We start from the raw sequence: 18,192 nt of genomic DNA on the forward strand, positions 1-18,192 counted from the left end.
GAACTATAACTTGTGTTATTCCCAGACGGTTTACCCTCTAAACAAAACACGCAGCCATTTATTTTCCTCTTTATTTTGTCCTCATTTACACAGTGTAGGTAGCTTCAGGCTAAATATAATTTTATTCTTGAAAGTGTAAAAAGCAAATGCAGCTTCCACAAGGAAGAACTCTAGGCTGTTAATCCTAAGAGCATGTGCCTGGTCACTAAGGGGCTGATGGTGGCTTGGGCCTCCCAACACCCACGGACCTGCTCTGCCTTGCTCAGTATCCACTTTGCACAGGAACATTGACAATTTTCATTTGAAAATGATGCTATCTTAAGTGGAAGATGCTTTCAGACGTGGAAAATGCACAATGCTGGCATTCTGACTGAAAGTAATATTCCCTTCCTTTGCCACATACTTGCTAGTAATGCAACGGATCATGAAAGCTATAGTGAAATTATAAATTGCACGTGGACGATAAAATGTTGACTCTTACCAGAAATACAAAAATGGAAGAACGGTATTACCCTAAGGTTTCTCAGCAAGTTTGCCATGTTTATATTCACTGCTTACACAAAACATGAAAACCGTCTCAATGTGCATATGTAAGCATGCATCATGCCACATAAGCAAAGATCTGATCGTGTTAACACACTTCCAATGTGACCTAATGTATGTGGCACATTTCCTAATTACACTGCGTATAAAGAATGGTTTAAAAATTTATGTAATTTGGGGCGCCTGGGTGGCTCAGTCAGTTAAGCGTCTGCCTTCGGCTCAGATCATGATCTCAGGGTCCTGAGATCGAGCCCCGCGTCGGACTCCTTGCTTAGTGAGGAGTCTGCTTCTCCCTCTCCCTCTGCTGCTTCCCCTGCTTGTGCTCTCTCTCTCTCTCAAATAAATAAAATCTTTAAAAAAAATTATGTAATTTTTTTTTCTTCAAGTGCTCAAGGCTAGATATGAGTACATTACCTGTGATAATATGTGATTATTACTTTTGAATTTTCTAATCCATTGAGATCATTGAAAATTTCATTTTGTTTCAAAATGTAAAACTAGGGAAAACAATGGAAATTTTTAGTTTTTTTAAATGCATATTTTCAAGTGTATACACAAGTGCATTTAAATGTAGGCCTTACTATGTATTAGAGTTAGTATATTCTTATACAGAGAACTTAAGTGTATAAACGGTCATAGCCCAAGGTTTCCCATTATTATGTGAACCTATTGTTTTGTTTTCCATATACCTCCCTAGTTCACTTATGCTATTTCCTCCTATTGAAATGATTTTTTCCCTACTCTTCTCCAAATGTCCAAAGTCGCTCAACTCACTACCTTCTCTAATACACCTCCCTATCACTGCTGGGCTTCATCTCTTCTTTAAACCTTAATAATCTTTCAGCTCTATCCCTCTCAGGGCATGTAACACTTTGCTCCTTGTGTTATTGTCTTTTCATCCTTAGAAGACCAGTCCTTGAAGGCAGGATACCAATCACTCAGCAGAGTGCCCTTAATCTAGTAGGTGCAAAGTGAGTATTTGTTGAAATACTGAATGGATGGGTAAGGACTTAGAAAAACCCCTGCAGGAGTCAAGAATTGGTTCTAAGTATGAAATAGCTCTAGCAATTTTAAGAGTCCTAAATTTTCTCTGTCCAAATTGTAATAATCAAATGGTCCCAATATTCTTTATAAGTTGAATACAAAAACCTTAGGAATTGAGGGAATCAGATAGGAGTTGTAGGATTTTATCATATAAATTGTATTTCCTTTAATTCCCATGACTTTACAAATGTGACCAGTAAATAGCCAGCACTGAAGACAATGGTTACTTTTACAGATTTTAATGAGACCCTAAGTGTTAAACATTAAAAATACAGATAAAGAGCTCATCAAAGAATAAACCTTGAGAAATAAATGAATCACATAGAGAGATACCATTGTTAAGATTAGAAGAGGTGACTGTGGAATACAAGAAAAAGATGGAATCTTAAGAGATTTTATGGCTTATATACCTCTAAGACTGATTGCTATCCATTCATTCTGTTATTCAACATATATTTATTGAGTACCTATATTTTAAGTCTAACACTCCTCTAGTTACTGAAAAGACCATGGTAAAGAAGCACATTCTCTGCTTAACAGTAAATGCATCTATGAAATCAGTGACAGGCAATAAGTGGGATATGAAATTTTATATAAGGCTATCAAGGAAGACCTCTATGATATGGTGGTATCTGAGCTAACTGTTGAATGAAAGGGTGGTGGGAGCAATATGAATATTCAAAGAAATCTTTTTAGACCAGGGCAGAGCGAGAGCGAATGCCCTGGGGAAAGAATGTGATTAAGGTGCTTGAGGAAGAATAAGGAGACCATTAGAGTTAAAACAGAGTGAACCATTAGAGTTAAAACAGAGTGAACGAAGGAACAGTGGCAAGAGAAAATGTGTGGGTGTGGGGTGGGGAGACCTCGTAGGGCTCTTGCAGGACATGGTTATGATTTGGGACTTTATTCTGAGTGAAATGGGAACTTACTGGAGAGTATGAGCAGTGGACTTAATGTGATTTGGCTCTAACCCTAAAAGGGCCACTCTGTCTTCTGTATGAAGAGTATGTTAGGCTAAAGAGGTGGTGATGTGTAAGGATGAGGCATGGAGACCAGTTAGGACATGATGGCAGTAATCCAGGCAAGAGAGGCAGGTGCCTTGTATTAGGATGATAGCAGTGGAGGTGGTGAGAAATAGCTGGATTTTGGATATATTTTAAGATAGAACCTAGATCAAATTATTCGTTCAGATTTTTACTAAGTAGGGTTCTACCAGATGTCAATGAAAGAAAAGTCTCTATTCTAAGAGACCCCATGATATCATGTTTATCATGGCAATTATTTTCCTGCTTTCTCTTTGGGGAGCTCATCTGTTAGGCTTAATCCCAGTTCTCAAAGAAGCCTGAGTGACATGCTTTGTGTCAGAAGTGAAGCCAGATCCCAGAGCTCCAAAGCTACTCTTCTTTCCACTATATTTCACATTTTCCCAGTTTTATTCTGCATACCGAAGAAAAGTTTTGACCTAAAAGGCCATATGTAAAGTATTTTTAGCATTAGGAAATATCCTGAATATTGACTACATGGTTCGTGTCATAAAAAACCATCAGTATTTTCTTTTCAAAAGATTATTGTAGTGAATTTTTTATCAATGCTTTGAATTTTGTAGGCCCAAAACAATGATGCAATAATTCATATTTGAGTGATTTTTAAAAGGCACTCAATGTGGGGGAATGCTTACATTTGATTAGTGATATTTTCTTTGTTGCCTTGTTTTTAATATGTGTGTTTAAAATTTAAATGTTATTGAAAGCAGACCTGAAGATACCACTTAACAAACTATTTTTAAAAGTAAAAATATAAGTTTCTTTCTGGTCTTGACTATTGACATAGTTTTTATTGTGAAATGTTAGCCAAGGACCTATTTATTTTAATTCTGAGAAATTTCTCAATCATCTATGCATTTACTTTAAAATATTAACTCATCAGCTAACAGGTTTTACTGTAATGATAATATTGTGCTAAACAATACTTTTTACTGGACCATTAGGGTTCTACCTCATTCTTTTTTTCCTGTTCTTGAGTAAGAGTTGAAGTATTCTTAGAGAGTCTTAGCTGCTATTATATTTAGACTGCTACAGCATGATGCAAATGTCCATATTTTAATCAGGAAATATGGACATTGACATTAAAAAGTCTTCCCCCTCACATTCTTGTGAGTCATTTTTCCTCCACAAGATTCTTTTCTGCATATTTCTACTAGACCCACACCTGACTTAAATAAACTCTCAGCCTCTTGAGTCGAGCATTCATTTCTCTTTTCTCCATCCTCTTCCTCTGAAAACTCAAATAGAATGTAATGCATTGTGCATCTATTGATGGTCCCTAAAACACCTGATATTCAAGCCAAGAGATGGGAAGAATAACAGAGAATTGGACACAGACTTTGCTTTCTAAAGACTTGACTCCTACATAATCATTTTAAATGATCTAAGGAAAATCTTGCCATTTGCCTTCAGAGGCTAAATAATTGATACCTGGTGACTCCTACCAGTTGCTTATTCTTAAAGGAAAAAAAAAAGAGTATTTTGTCTAGTGTCCAAAGAAAATTTCTAACTTTTTTCTGTCCCATCAAAGGTAAGTTTCATCATCTCCTTTAAGACAGTTTCCCTTTGGATCTCTTTTTTTATTTTATTCCTCAATGTTGTCCTCACCCTTGATCATAGGAGAATTTGCAGATGTAAGTAAGATAACTGAAGAGCGTAAGAAACAGGAAACATCAACCATCTTCTACCAGGGTTACTCATTCCATGCATATTTACTGGACTAAGGATATATTAAAATACAGAAAGGAACAGTGTTTGTTTAAGCATGGATAATCACCAAGGGCATCGAAGATGGCACTATGTATTGGTTAGGTAGAGTGTCTTGGTCAGATGGTGTCCAAGGCCCCTTCCAATGAAAATCTTTCATGTTCCCATACAGATGTTAAGGGGAACAAGTGATTTTTTTCCTGTCTTAGGAGATGCTATAATGGATGCATGTAGATATACTATAAGTAGGATAGAATAATTTATCCTCTCAGAGTCACTGATGCTCAACCCTATCTTTCTAAAAATTGGATTGATTGAAAGCCAGGCATGCTTAAACCCTGATTGCATATTTTAGATGTTTTCAAAAGATTATGTAAGAGTAGAAATTGGAGTGTATTATCCTCTGTGCCTTCAATTTAACGTTCTGTTCTGTTTTCAATGAGCGTACTAAATATGATGAAAGAGTATAATGAAATAGCTATTTGGTAGTTTTGTTAGGTTCCAGGGCCCCAAATTTTCTAATCCCATTAACAAAAAATACATTGCCCCTCAAAGCCACAAATATCTCAAATATTTAAGTTTATGAAACTAATAATTAGCATTAGAAATATTTTCTCATAGAGACTTAAAACATAACCAAGTAATTTTTTCTTGAAATTATGCATGGAAATTTAGTAACATAATACAAAAAATAAAGAAGTTCTCTTTTTATACTATATTGACAATAAATTTCATAATCTACAGTGCTGTGTAAGAGCTAATTATAAAAAAATATTGCTGCATTATATATAATTAACATTGTGTGTTATGCTGAAAGAAAAATAAAGGTTGAATGGTTTTGCTTAAAATACATTGTTAAAGGAAGAATTTTTTATTATCTGAAATTATAATTTAAACTCGTACAGCAAGTTTGGCTTGATCGCTATATACTGCCATAGAATTTATAAGAGAAAGTGCAAGACTTACCAAGAAGAAAAGAAAATCTGTGGTTTTCCTGTTCAGTACATTTTTTCCCAAAACATGTAAATGGCTATTGATTCTTTTCCCACCCTGTGAAATGGAGAAACCAATGAAGAAATAGAGTCTACCAAATAAAAGGGCACACACCCTGTTTATATGAGCAATAAATGCTTATTTAGGGAATGAAAAAAACAACAGAAACAAGCAGAGCTGATTTGTGTCCCATTCTCTATGTACAATTTGACATGCCTATTTATCACACTTCAATAAAAGTGAGCTGAAAACTTTTGGGATATTGTATCCTCTGCAGAATGGAAATGTAGACTTGAACAACCTCAGTCCCTAAAAGTTGCACACACATTGTTCTAGTTCCCTTTCATGGAGAATTTATGTACCACGTTTTTAAAGTTTCAATAAAGCTTTTATCTGGAAGCAAATAAAATTTAACAAAATTCGTGATTCATACTTAGGTTTTTTAAGTAATCTATAAGAAAATTCACAGGTTCTTGAAACATCAGGAATTCTCTTTAAGCAATACCATTCAGATTTTTTTCACTTAAACTTTTAAAATGCAAATTATTCTTTAATGTTATTTTTATTCTTAAATATCCACAGATTTTGTAAAGCAGAACAAATTCAGCTTCTGTATATATTATGGATGAAATATATTCTACCTGTTAAGCTACCAAGACAAACTTCATGCTTTTACTTTCTTTTTTTTCCCTTTTTTCCTTTTTACTCTTTTTTTACTTTAAGTTAAAATTTATACACATAATTTCCTCTCTAGCAAGGCAAATTTGGTTTTCCTTGAAGGAGTACTACATGTAACTGGTAGGAAAAGAAAATGAAAGAGAATAAAATGCGTTAAATGGCATAATAATTCACCATTTGCTCTTATCGTAAGGCAAAAATTAGAAAGGTTGATTTTATATCTTAGGCATGTTCTGTTGTTTATTATGGAAGAATCAACATTCCTGGTATTTATAGACCATGTACACATCCAGTCCTGACCTATATTTATACGACAAATAAAATTTTAATTGTTGCTTCAATGAGAGTGCCATCGCAACCATCATTTATTCATGCTTGGGTCTTTAAAAATAGCTCTTCAATCTTAATAGTTTCTGCTACTGGCACATTATTAACAAAATAACATGTTTCCCATCCATAGGTTCAGGGTATATTGCAGGGTGCATGCTTAGAAAGACAACAGCAATAGGAAATATGTTGAGGTGTGCTAACTCAAGCACACAAAAATGCAGGACAAACAGAGCTCTAGAAACCTGGCTGAAGTTTGGAAGAATTTTCTTGTTTGAGAAGAGTGGGATAGTTTTAGAGTTTTGTTTGATGATAACAACGAGGCTGAAGAGGGAGCAGGGAGGGGGGTGTTGAAACTGCTAAATCCTTTGTTAGAGAATTGGACCAGTACCCCAACTGTTTCCTAGCTCTTCAGCGAATGGTGTGAATGGAGATTTCCCAGCTCACACCTGACAGTCACAGCAGAAATTTCCCAGGTCCTATTGGAAATTTGCTAGGTACCAGGTAGACCACAGGAGCTATTAAAGATGTTAGAAGGCCAGAGTCACCAAGCAGTCAAGAAATAATTTTGCCACCTTCCATTCATATCCATGTTTTATCTCTTTGAAATACCTTTTAGAGAAAATTTACAAAGGACTACATATATAAATAAATACATACAAAAGAAAATAAAAGAGGGAAAGGCAGAAGTCAGGAGATAGATTTTCAGTGTTTCCTGAGGCAGGTTCCTAAAATGCAAATAAAAGCTAGAAAACAGTGTGACAGAGAAACCATCATACATTTATATGATGAACAAACAGAAGAGTGAAATTCACATACCATGCACAAACCACTTGAACCAAAAGATGTTACTATTAGAAAATTTACACAAGTCTATCTTTGCTTTATCTATATTAGCTCTTTGATCAAAATATTGCTCCAAGCCCAGTATAATACTGAGGTTCATATCCATAATATTTTTTTCCTTCCAAATCGCATTTTCAGGAAATGAAATTTTAGTTAGTCCTTTCCTACATAAGCAAGATGATTTACTGACTGTGACAATTATGTGCTGAGCTCATTGTTGTTCCCTTAATAAATGCACCAAATTTTTCCCATCAGGTTCATCTAAAAACTAGTAGTACATTGTGCTCTGATGGAGTCAAAGAAAGGAAGGGAAAGTTAATCTTGCCAGGCATTGGTAATTCTATTCAACCTAACCTACCTGAGAAATAGGTGTAACCAGATCTTGGATGGCTCTGGGATCATTTCTGTGAACAATGTAACTCATATCATCTATATGATCTTTAGGAAGAACCATTTCCAAGAATAACTTTTAATTTTATGACATGAATGTGTACAATAATGAATTTGCCTGTGAACATGATCATTTTTAAGTTTATCTTCATTGTTTCCATAAAAATTTATGGTTAATAATTAAAAGTTTGTAGTTTATACTTAAAAGTCTTCCAAGAAGATCCTTACCTAAGAATTTTGGAAAAATATTTTATATTTTTCAAAGCATCAATTTGCAAATGGCATAACCTAGTACTAAACCTGCTGGGATTTACTTTTCTTTCTCTAAGGATCTAACAAAAGAGAACTGTGTTGGCATTTCTTGTAATTTGGATTTACTAATTTATGTTTTTCTTACAGAAAATATTCTGAATGACTGGCATACTCCTAATAATTAACATATGTAGTCCACCCTATACTTAACAAAAATCCAAATAAATATGCTTTAAATTTAATCATTTTAAATTTGTACACACTTTTCTTGCTCCTCTACAAACTTATTACATTTTACAGCCTAGAAAATATCTTACTTGCACTTGCAATTAACAAACCTTTACCCTGATACTTTTTTCAATTCATTTTTTTTCTTTAAATTCAAGATATTCATTTTGTGGGTTTCAAATTCCACAATGAATATAAGATTGTGGAAATAAAGTGTGGCATCCTTCTTTTCCACACCCACGTATATATAAAATATGAAATTTCACATTTATTTTTAATTAGACCCAAACAGCTCTGAGTATAACCCTTCTGCTTTAAATGTATATTTACTGCAGATTTTGCTAAGAAAAAAATTAATTTGGCTTTTAGCTCCTAGTTCAGTTACATGGGTGTATATTACACATGGGCAAACACCTCTGACCCTAGTACCCAGGGCACTTTCCATTCTCATTTTTCTAGTGTTAAGATGTCACTCACTAGGTGCTTACCAGGAAAACACATAACTCTGGCTATGTAACACAGTTTAGGTTTCTTTTATTACACTAGAATAGTCAAAATGCATCCTTTAATTTGCTATATAGTACATCATAAAAGCATTCCCTCACTTTTGCCATCATTCTTTATTTTCCTATTCATCTTGCAAAACCAGAAATAGACATCTGATAAAGCTTAATTTTGCATTTAAGAGCTCTTGGATGGGTAATTGCCTTTAAAATGTAATAAAACATTGTCACTTAAAGGATTGCCATTTATACCTAAAAATTAACTGCAAATTAAGTGGCTAATGCTGTTAAAAAAGAAAAAAAAAAGAAATTCAAATCGGGTTCAGTGTTTCTAAGAAGCAGGGAAACCACATATCATATCAGTTTGCTGCTTTCAAGGTCAGTACTAAGATCAGAGTCCCCACTGTATAATACAATTGGAAGATAAAGACACATTACTTCCCTGGGAAGCTTTGTCTGAAGCTTCAAGCACAAGTGGGTCAAGTTCCCAGTGATCCTTTGCGCCTGTCTAATTAATGACTGCTACATTTAGTTTGCCTGAGACTTTGTGATGATATCCCCCCCTCCCATCCCAAAGAAAAAAAAGAAAAAAAAGAAAAAAAAGAAAAACCCAAAAAACCTTATACACACCAAAATTATCCTGTTAGGTGTTCTCATTTCCAGAAGTTTGCAGTAAGAATAGCCTTTAAAAATCTCATAACAATTTTTTAATTAGTTTCTTTCACATATACTTGATTGTCTAGAAAATCTGTATTCCAAGAAATGATGATTTTTCTGCCTAAATGTTAAACATACAAATAACCTGAGATCACTTCAAATACTAATGAGTGGGAGAAATGATTACACTCTTACAAGCATGTGTTTAAATGGTCAGAATTCACCTTGAAATGTAAAATTAATGATCATTTACTCTGGAGTTTCTTTGAGTATTGCATAAGTATGTGGAAATGGAGTCACTCTGGTATAACTATACAATGCTGCATTGTTTCATTTCCCATGTTTCTGTGTATATGTTACTGTTTCAGTTTCATTTGTCAGCAAATGTCTGTTTACCCCTCTTCCTGTTATTAATTATGGGAAACAGGTTTTCTTGAAATATATTAGAGATTCTTTTAACTCTTGTCCAGACACTTCAAGGCAAGATATTGATGATTCCTTTAATGTCTGTACAAAGCCGGAAACTGAGTTAAAATACATTGTTGTCTCACACAGCTTACAACTTCTTATCTCTCACAGAAAAAAAAAAAAAAAGAGAGAAAGAAATAATTAAAAAAAAAAAATCACAGCAGCTTCTATTCCTATTACTAGACACCGGCATAACAGAGTTGGATACTTTCTTCATCAGCCACGGCTAATTGATTAACATATCACCATGTGATTTCTGAACTCAAAAATGTTTCAAAGATCAACTCAAATAGTAAAGTGCTAAAAGACAATAAGATATATTCTAATGTAAGTGTATCCACAAAGAGACAAAAATACCGATCTTATTATCGGTGTATTACAAACCTTTTTATATAGAAACATATGGTCAGTCCATCTAGCTCTCTGTCTTTGAAATAGGAGCAAATATACTTGCATGCATTAAAATCATAAAGGAGCCAAAACATCTGGAAGTTTTAGAAGAAAAGCAAAATAGTTATGGGAGGAAAGTCCAGATTAAAAAATGCAGATGTTTAATTGGGCTGTCAGTTATGTTACGAGGAAATAAGGGAAATAAGAAATAACCAGAAGCCACTGGTGGAAAATTAAAATAGTTTCATAAACCATTGCCAAGCTAAAAGCAATGAAATCGGTAACATAATATGGACAGGGGCTTTCCAAACTGAGATCTGAAAATGTTACCATGTGCAATTTTATAAATTAGCCATTTCTAAAAACTCTTTTCCATTAAAGCACAATAAAAGTTTTTCAGACTCTCCTCTCTCTCTTCGGTCATTAACATCGGGCAGTTATTCGGAGTTTGGCTTTCATCAATGACAAGCTCTCCCCCCACCCTCCTCACCCGGTTTCTAAGACCCTCTAATACTGCTGAGTGGCCAGAAATTACAGATGCAAGGAAAGCTGACAAATGCCTGCCAGACCCCTCCCCCAGTGCCTCGATAGTCAAAGCCCCTGCCAGAACATGCCTGAAAGCAGCGCACCGAGAGACAAAGACACAAAGATTCCATTTTCTCAGTGAAAATAGATTTCATGTGTAAAACACTAGTGAGAAAAAATTGAAAGCTGACACATATGTGCAATTTTAGAGAGGCAGGGCTGAATATTTCAAGAAGATTGAAATTGCATTTGATTGCATCAAAGCTTAACAAATGTTGTTTAACCTAAAAGTCTTTTCAGTCTGTAAAAAGACATTCAGTAGCAAGATATTTTATTTTTTTTAAGCACATGGTTAAAAAGAAAAAAGAATCTTGAGCTCAGTGGAGAGATGTTGATTACATACTACTGTTGCATAAAGAATTAACACTGGCTCACATCACAGGGTCTACAAAATAAAAGGGGAAAGTTAAAAAAAAAAAACCTATTGAATCAAAGGGTTCAGAAAGATAATATTAAATCCTTATGAGTATGTTTCCTATAAAAAGAATCCCCTCCCAGCAGCCCCAGGGTATCATTACTGGAGAGGCAGCGAGTGGTTTATTAGAGATTCAAACCTTGGCATCTGAGCCTTGCCAAGCATGCAAGTTTTAGCTTGTGAGCCCAGGGCCCTTGGCTTGCATAGTCCCTTCTGGCATCTAACAGTGAGGGCCGTCTGGTTGGTCTCCACACGCCAGGCAGTGTGTGGGTGCAAAGGCTCAGACTGGGAGACAAAGGAAGATCATCATTTGCTATGGAAGGTCATGCTTCATGCTTTTCTTCCTACCTAAATTCATATATGCCAGCATAACATTTAGGGATGAAAGGAGAAATATGTGAAAAAAGGAAGGCATAACAAAACGAATCAGGGAATTAACCTATAACATATCTTCAAGTGATATTATAAATAAATATACAGAGAGAAAGAGGGCGAGAGAGAGAGAGAGAGAGAGAGAGAGAGAGAAGGAGAAAGATGGAGAGAGAGAAGGGAGAGAGAAAGTTCGAAGTTTTGACTTAAAATGATCTTTTCATGCACGGGAAGAAGCTTCTCCCCTCTGCCTCCTTAGATTTTTAACTTTGGTGGGTGTTTGTATTTCTTTAACTTCATATACCATGCAAAGCCAATTCAGTTGTATATGAAAAGAAACTGTGTGGTCACTTTTATTTATTTTTTAAAAAAATATTATTGAAGTATAATTGACATACAATACCCTATTAGTTTCAGGTGTATGTCATAGTGGTTTTTATACATTATGAAATGATCCCCACAATAAGTTTAGTTACCATCTGTCACCATAGAAAATTATTGCAATATTATTGACTATATTCCCTATGCTGTACGTCATATCCCCATGAATTACTTATTTTGGTACTGTAAATTTATATCTCTTAATCCCCTTCACCTATTTTGCTAACCTCCTAAACCCTCCTCACTCTGGTAACCAACAAATTATCTCCTGTATCAGTGAGTCTGTTTCTGTTTTACTTTTGTTTTGTTTTTTAGATTCCACGTGTAAGTGAAATCATACAGTATATGTCTTTCTCTGTCTGACTTATTTCACTGAGCATAATATCCTAAAGGGCCATCCATGTTGTCGCAAATGGCAAGATTTTAGTCTTTTTTATGGCTGAGTCATATTCCAGTGTAGGAATATACCACAGCTTCTTTATCTGTTCGTCTGTGGATGGGCACAGCTGCTTTCTTATCTTGATTATTGTAAATAATGCTGTGATGAACAAAGGGGTACATCTCTTCAAATTGGTGCTTTTATTTTCTTTGGATACTTACCCAGGAATGGAATTGCTGGATCATATGTATTTCTATTTTCAAATTTTTTTTTAAAGATTTTATTTATTTATTTGAGAGAGAGAATGAGATAGAGCGAGAGAGCATGAGAAGGGGGAGGGTCAGAGGGAGAAGCAGACTCCCTGCCGAGCAGGGAGCCCGATGCGGGACTCGATCCCTGGACTCCAGGATCAGGACCTGAGCCGAAGGCAGTGGCTTAACCAACTGAGCCACCCAGGCACCCCTTTCTATTTTCAATTTTTTGAGGAACCTCCATATTGTTGCTGCACCAATTGACATTCTAAACAACAGTGTATGAGGATTTCCTTTTCTCCACATCCTCGCCAACCCTTGCTATCTTTTGTCTTCTTTGCGATAGGCATTCTGACAGGTGTGAGGTGATGTCTCCTTGTGGTTTTGACTTGCATTTCCCTGATGATGAGTGATGGTGAGCATCTTTTCATGTGTCTGTTGGACATCTGTATGTCTTCTTTGGAAAAAATGTCTATTCAGGTCCTCTGCCTTTTTAAAAATCAGATTGTAGAGGTTTTTTTTTTTTTTTTAAATATTAAGCTGTGCACATTCTTTATAATTTTGGATATTAACCTCTTATCAGTTGTATGATTTGCAAATATCTTCTCCCATTCAGTAGGTTGCCCTTTTGTTTTGTTGATGGCTTCCTTAGCTTTGCAAAAACGTTTTAGTTTGATGTAATCCCATTTGTTTATTTTCCCTTTTGTTGCCCTTGCCTGAGGAGACTGCCCCCCCACCTCAAATATTTCTATGACCAAAGAGCTCACTATGTTTTCTTCTCTCTCAAATTGAGCCTGCTTACAATCCCGTTCCAATCCTTTCAACAGCATGCTGTTCTTAATAGATAGGTTCAATATTTGCAGAATATTTGGAATGGGCTTAATATATGTTGAAAAGTGTGAGACCATTAACAGGTTAAAATGTAATTAATAGTAGCTGTCAGGGGTTAGAGACCAAGAAAGTGCACTGGGAATATTTTAATTTAAAAAAAATTACAATAAAGTTTTTAAAACTTGAGAACACATTCTGTACTCTGCCATTCCCTTTCAAGCTCCCGCAGTTCTTTCTTAAATTCCTTTAGTCAATAGGAATATCAGAGAGAGAAAGAAAAGAAACTAACAAAGTACTTCATAATCTTATAAGAGATGACTGAGAGGAAAAATGAGAATATTAGGTTAATCCTATGACCACTAAAACGTTTTATACAAACTCTTAATTTCCACAACAATATTCATGTCAGGAAACACTCCAGCTCTCCTTCCCAATCTAATCAAAATACCATACAGCATTTTGAACAAGATATTCATAACATTAATTAATCAAACTGCTATTTCCATTAGGTTATTAAAAATAACCAAAATGTACAAAGCATTCATCTATTTGCTATCAAAAGGGAGTGTTCCACATATTTGAGAGTTGGGAGCATGATTACTTATGAGTGTTCAGCCACTGTAAGTTTAGTGAGTCTCTGAGCCTCAGTTTCCCTTTGTATAATATGAGGAATTTTGTCAATCATAGGAAATTTGGGGAGGGGGGATTAATCCACAAAGGCAGTGTTGGCCCCAAAATGCTAACAATACATGTGTGTACAGTGGGAAGAGAGTGTAAAACTTTTGTTGTTTTAAAACTTTAAAGTTTAATATGAAGAGCAATCCCATGTCATTAATGGAGAAAAGAAGTCTCCGGTGAATTCAGTAAAATAAATCAGGCAAAAGCTATGCAATCAGCACACCATGGACCAGTGAATTGATGTATTTGTACACATTTCAGAATGTTTCTGTAACTTTGAATCTGATACTCTGCGATCTCAAATTTCTTAAAGTATATGTGACATATTTATATTAACTTTCTCCCCCCGTTAGTCATGTTTCTACTAAGTGGATGTGCCCGGAGTAGCTGAGTGAGCCAAAGTGAATCGGCATCAGGTCCCAAACCCCAAACAGAAAATGGCCCCCCCCCTTTGGCCCCACTCCTCACTGCCAAGCCCACTGCCTTGGCCTCACAAGACTTCAGAACAACAGTGGAGGATGTGTGAAGTTTTTCAGGACACTTCCTAGCAGTGCCAGCCAACAGGGTCCCTCAGGCCTCTTCCGTCATACTTCCTCGGCGGCCCCCAGAGCATCACCTCAGGGGCCAATGAACAAAGAAGAAAATTTTGAAAAGAAAGCATATTGTTATATGGAAGATACCGAGGAAAATATTGCTATTCTTTTAACAGAAATGCATTCTCAAAGAGAGAATACATATGTCTAACCTAAGAAGATCAACAAACTTACACATTCGAAACAGTGTTTCTTACAGTAATTTTTTTAAGCAAATACCAGGATTCCCTAATTTAAGAGTAAAAAGGAAAATAACAATGTGCTTGTCTTCATTTAGCCTAATTGAAAGGGAGAAAACCGCATCACTTAGTCACATTCAGTATTTTCTTTTTTGAAAATTCAACTGCTATCATAGACTAGAATAATGATACAGAGATAACATTGTGTTATTTAGATAAGTTAGTCTCTGTAGGGAAATTAGGTGATGAAAAACAAAGCAAATACGTTTAATATGTCTGCTAATAAAATCTAGATTTATCTATCAATTGTACTAATGGTAGGTAATATTTTAAAACCTTTTTAAACATGGGAAATACAGGGGCGCCTGGGTGGCTCAGTTGGTTAAGCGACTGTCTTCGGCTCAGGTCATGATCCTGGAGTCCCGGGATCGAGTCCCGCTTCGGGCTCCCTGCTCGGCAGGAAGTCTGCTTCTCCCTCTGACCCTCCTCCCTCTCATGCTCTCTGTCTCTCATTCTCTCTCTCTCAAATAAAAAAAAAAATTTAAAAAAAATTTTAAAAAAATAAAAATAAATATGGGAAATACATCCAAAGGAAAACGAATCCTTATAACTAATTAGCATAGCAAAGGTAGCCAAAGCTATTTATTTTATCTCTTCAGGGGTTTCTTGTTGTTGACAAGACATTTTATGGTGGGGAAACCCAGACAGTGTTTTCTAGGGCCAAATTAGTAGCCCTAGAAGAGGAAAAATTTAGGACATGAGAAGTTGGCAGATCTTCTACGTATTGTTGGATTGGAAAACATCCCCATAAGAGGACAAAAATCAATTGTAGCTAATTTGCTTAGCAAGGCCTGAGTTTCATTTAATATCACTTTTTGTTTTATGCAGGGATCTTGGCAAAATTTGCAACGAGTCCATAAAGGACACTGAAAGAAGTTTGATCTTCATCTTCAATGACAGTCCCACAAAAGTTAAAGAACTACATTATGTCTCCAAAGAAGAGTACAGTGGTGCCCTAAAATTAGGACATGATTAAGGTATGACATTTCTTTTAATTCAGTTGCAATGCTTTTTTCTTTCCATAATTTCTTCTTCTTTTTCCCCAGTCTCTCTCTCTCTTCCTTTTCTTCCTCTCATTAACAGATTGTCTTTTATAATTGATGTTGTTTATTGTCCTTTCATCAAATATATGCCACATCACTTAGGCGAGCCATCCGACAGGGCACCTAAATACACATTAGAAGCTCCTGGGAGCCATGAGTCGCTTTGACCGCCTTGTCAGGGAAGTTATAATAAGCATCTTGATGCCACTGAATGCAATGCTGTATTCAAATAATAGCCTTCATCTTTGCCCTCTTTAAATATAAAAGTAAACCTTGAAGCCTTTGAAGGACCTAACCAAACAACACACATGTGAAAATGGACCAGTGAGCCTTTGGGGAAAAAAAAATCCTTATGTAAAATCTGTAAAGAATTTTAGCAGTTTTTCAAGAAAGACCTCCAGGTAAATGATGGCTGTGAATGAGACACATGACCATCTCAGTTATGAGGATCATTATTGTGGGCCCTCTGTGCCATTTTTGCTCCCCGCAGGATTTTTCTTTTCTCATCAAGTTTTCAGGGCTATCTACTGTTCTCTGTGTGTAAAGCATATTTAAGTGGTCCCACAAAGCTGCACTAATTAAAAAAACAAAACACACACACACACACACACAAACCCAACCAAAAAGAAAAAAAAAAAAAAAACAACCACCAAAAAACTTTGTCAAGTGGTCAGACAGACTGGAACTAGAGGATTATAGGTAAGAGGGATAAAATGAAGGGTTGAAAGCTATAATTTCTATTTCTGTGGTGGCAACCGCATCAGCTATTGGAGTCAGGCAGTTTAAAGATATGGCTACTTAAGCATAGAGTCTGGGAAGAAGACATTTCAAAATATAACAGTAAATCAGGCCTCGAGTGAGAAAGATGCACTAAATGATGGGCATCCCTTGCTGGGTCCCTTTCCTGATTGTCCTGGCTTCCCTCTTCCCCACACCCATGTCTTCCACTTCCATTTGATTCCATCCCTGTCTTTGACAAGGCCATCTACTACTTTCTTTCTTCCCATTTTCATATAAATATATATATATATATGTATTTCTTAAGCCTTATATTTTAACCCTAGTTGCTTGGCCTCTGACCACCATCACATGCTCTATGCTCCTAGAAAACAGAGAACTTGTTTTAAAAAGGAGACGGTGCATCTCAAAGGGCTTCTTCATTTGGCCAGAGAACAGTTCGTTCTTGAACATGATCTGACTGTCGATTTTCAGAAAAAAACCCTCCCTAAAAATGGCTTTAAAGAATGTGTATGCACATATGGGTGTCAGGCAGTCAAATCTGTAGCTGGAGCAATTTGAAGAATGAATTATTATAGTGACAGGATCGCTTATAAAATGATGAGAAATATAGATGTCTGTCTAGCCTATGTAATATTCACTATGATTTTGGGAATTTCAGTCCATAATTTGGCCTTATCCTTATATTTTTTTATTGGAATTAACAGAATCAGAGAGTTGGTAGAAAGCACAGAGATTTTGTAATACAGTTCTCATACTGAAATGAAGAAAATGAAGCCCAGAAAATAATCTGTTCTAAGTCATTCTGCTTGTCTATAAATGCCATTGGTTTAATTTTAGTTTTGCATATATTTAGACAAAGAAAATATTTTCCCAGAAACTGGTTACAAATATTTGAGAAGAGATATAATCATTAAAATATGTATGTAGTAAAATGTAACTATCATTCAATAGTTGATAATCTATATTGAAATTGCCTGGGGATTTTATTCATATAGGAAAACTTACTTTCATTGTTAATATATCCTCTGATCTCTATATATGTATAATATGTAAACCAGCTCAAAGTATCTATATAAATGAACTTTATTTTTGTATACAAGTACAACCCCCTTTTGACTTTTTTGTGTTCTGATTATATATTACTCACAGTTCTGTAGTTTTAACCAGAACAAAAAGGAGTGCCCAGAAGAAAAGAAGGTAAGTTATTTCATAAGTTGGGTTGGAAATTCAGAAGTTCTTTTTCCATTACCAGCATTGTGTTCTTAAAAAAAAAAATAAGACAGACTCTTACTTTTTCATTTATGAGTATTCCCATAAGAGCTGGCAGAAGTTGGGGTAGGGAGGAAATCCACCATAGATACACAGCTAGACCCTATTATTAGAGGCAATTGGTTGCATCCTATAGAAAATATAGTTTGCTCTTGAAGATGGAATAGGCTTAATGTTAAAAACAACAACAACAAGGTATTATACATACCAAAAAATATGTTTATAAAACAAAGATTTTAAATTTTTAATTATACCCCTAAGCTGGCTTTCTAGTTTTTCTAGGATATCAGGGCATAATAAGAAAGAAAGAAAGAAAGAAAGAAAGAAAGAAAGAAAGAAAGAAAGAAAG

The 18,192-nt window shown here is 35.4% G+C and overlaps 1 long non-coding RNA gene across 2 annotated transcripts in view; it reads left to right on the plus strand.

The window, feature by feature from the left end:
- LOC118014236 overlaps positions 1 to 18,192 on the plus strand; it is an 87,108-nt gene that overhangs the window by 20,422 nt on the left and 48,494 nt on the right. For both annotated transcript variants that reach the window (XR_004680230.1, XR_004680229.1), the window contains exons 2-3: positions 15,619 to 15,767; positions 17,724 to 17,771. This is a non-coding gene — a long non-coding RNA (uncharacterized LOC118014236). The remainder of the gene's footprint in view (positions 1 to 15,618; positions 15,768 to 17,723; positions 17,772 to 18,192) is intronic.

The sequence above is a fragment of the Mirounga leonina genome, unplaced genomic scaffold (assembly GCF_011800145.1).
Source record: "Mirounga leonina isolate KUSES-001 unplaced genomic scaffold, KU_Mleo_1.0 Mir_154, whole genome shotgun sequence".
Taxonomy (NCBI): Eukaryota; Metazoa; Chordata; class Mammalia; order Carnivora; family Phocidae; genus Mirounga; species Mirounga leonina.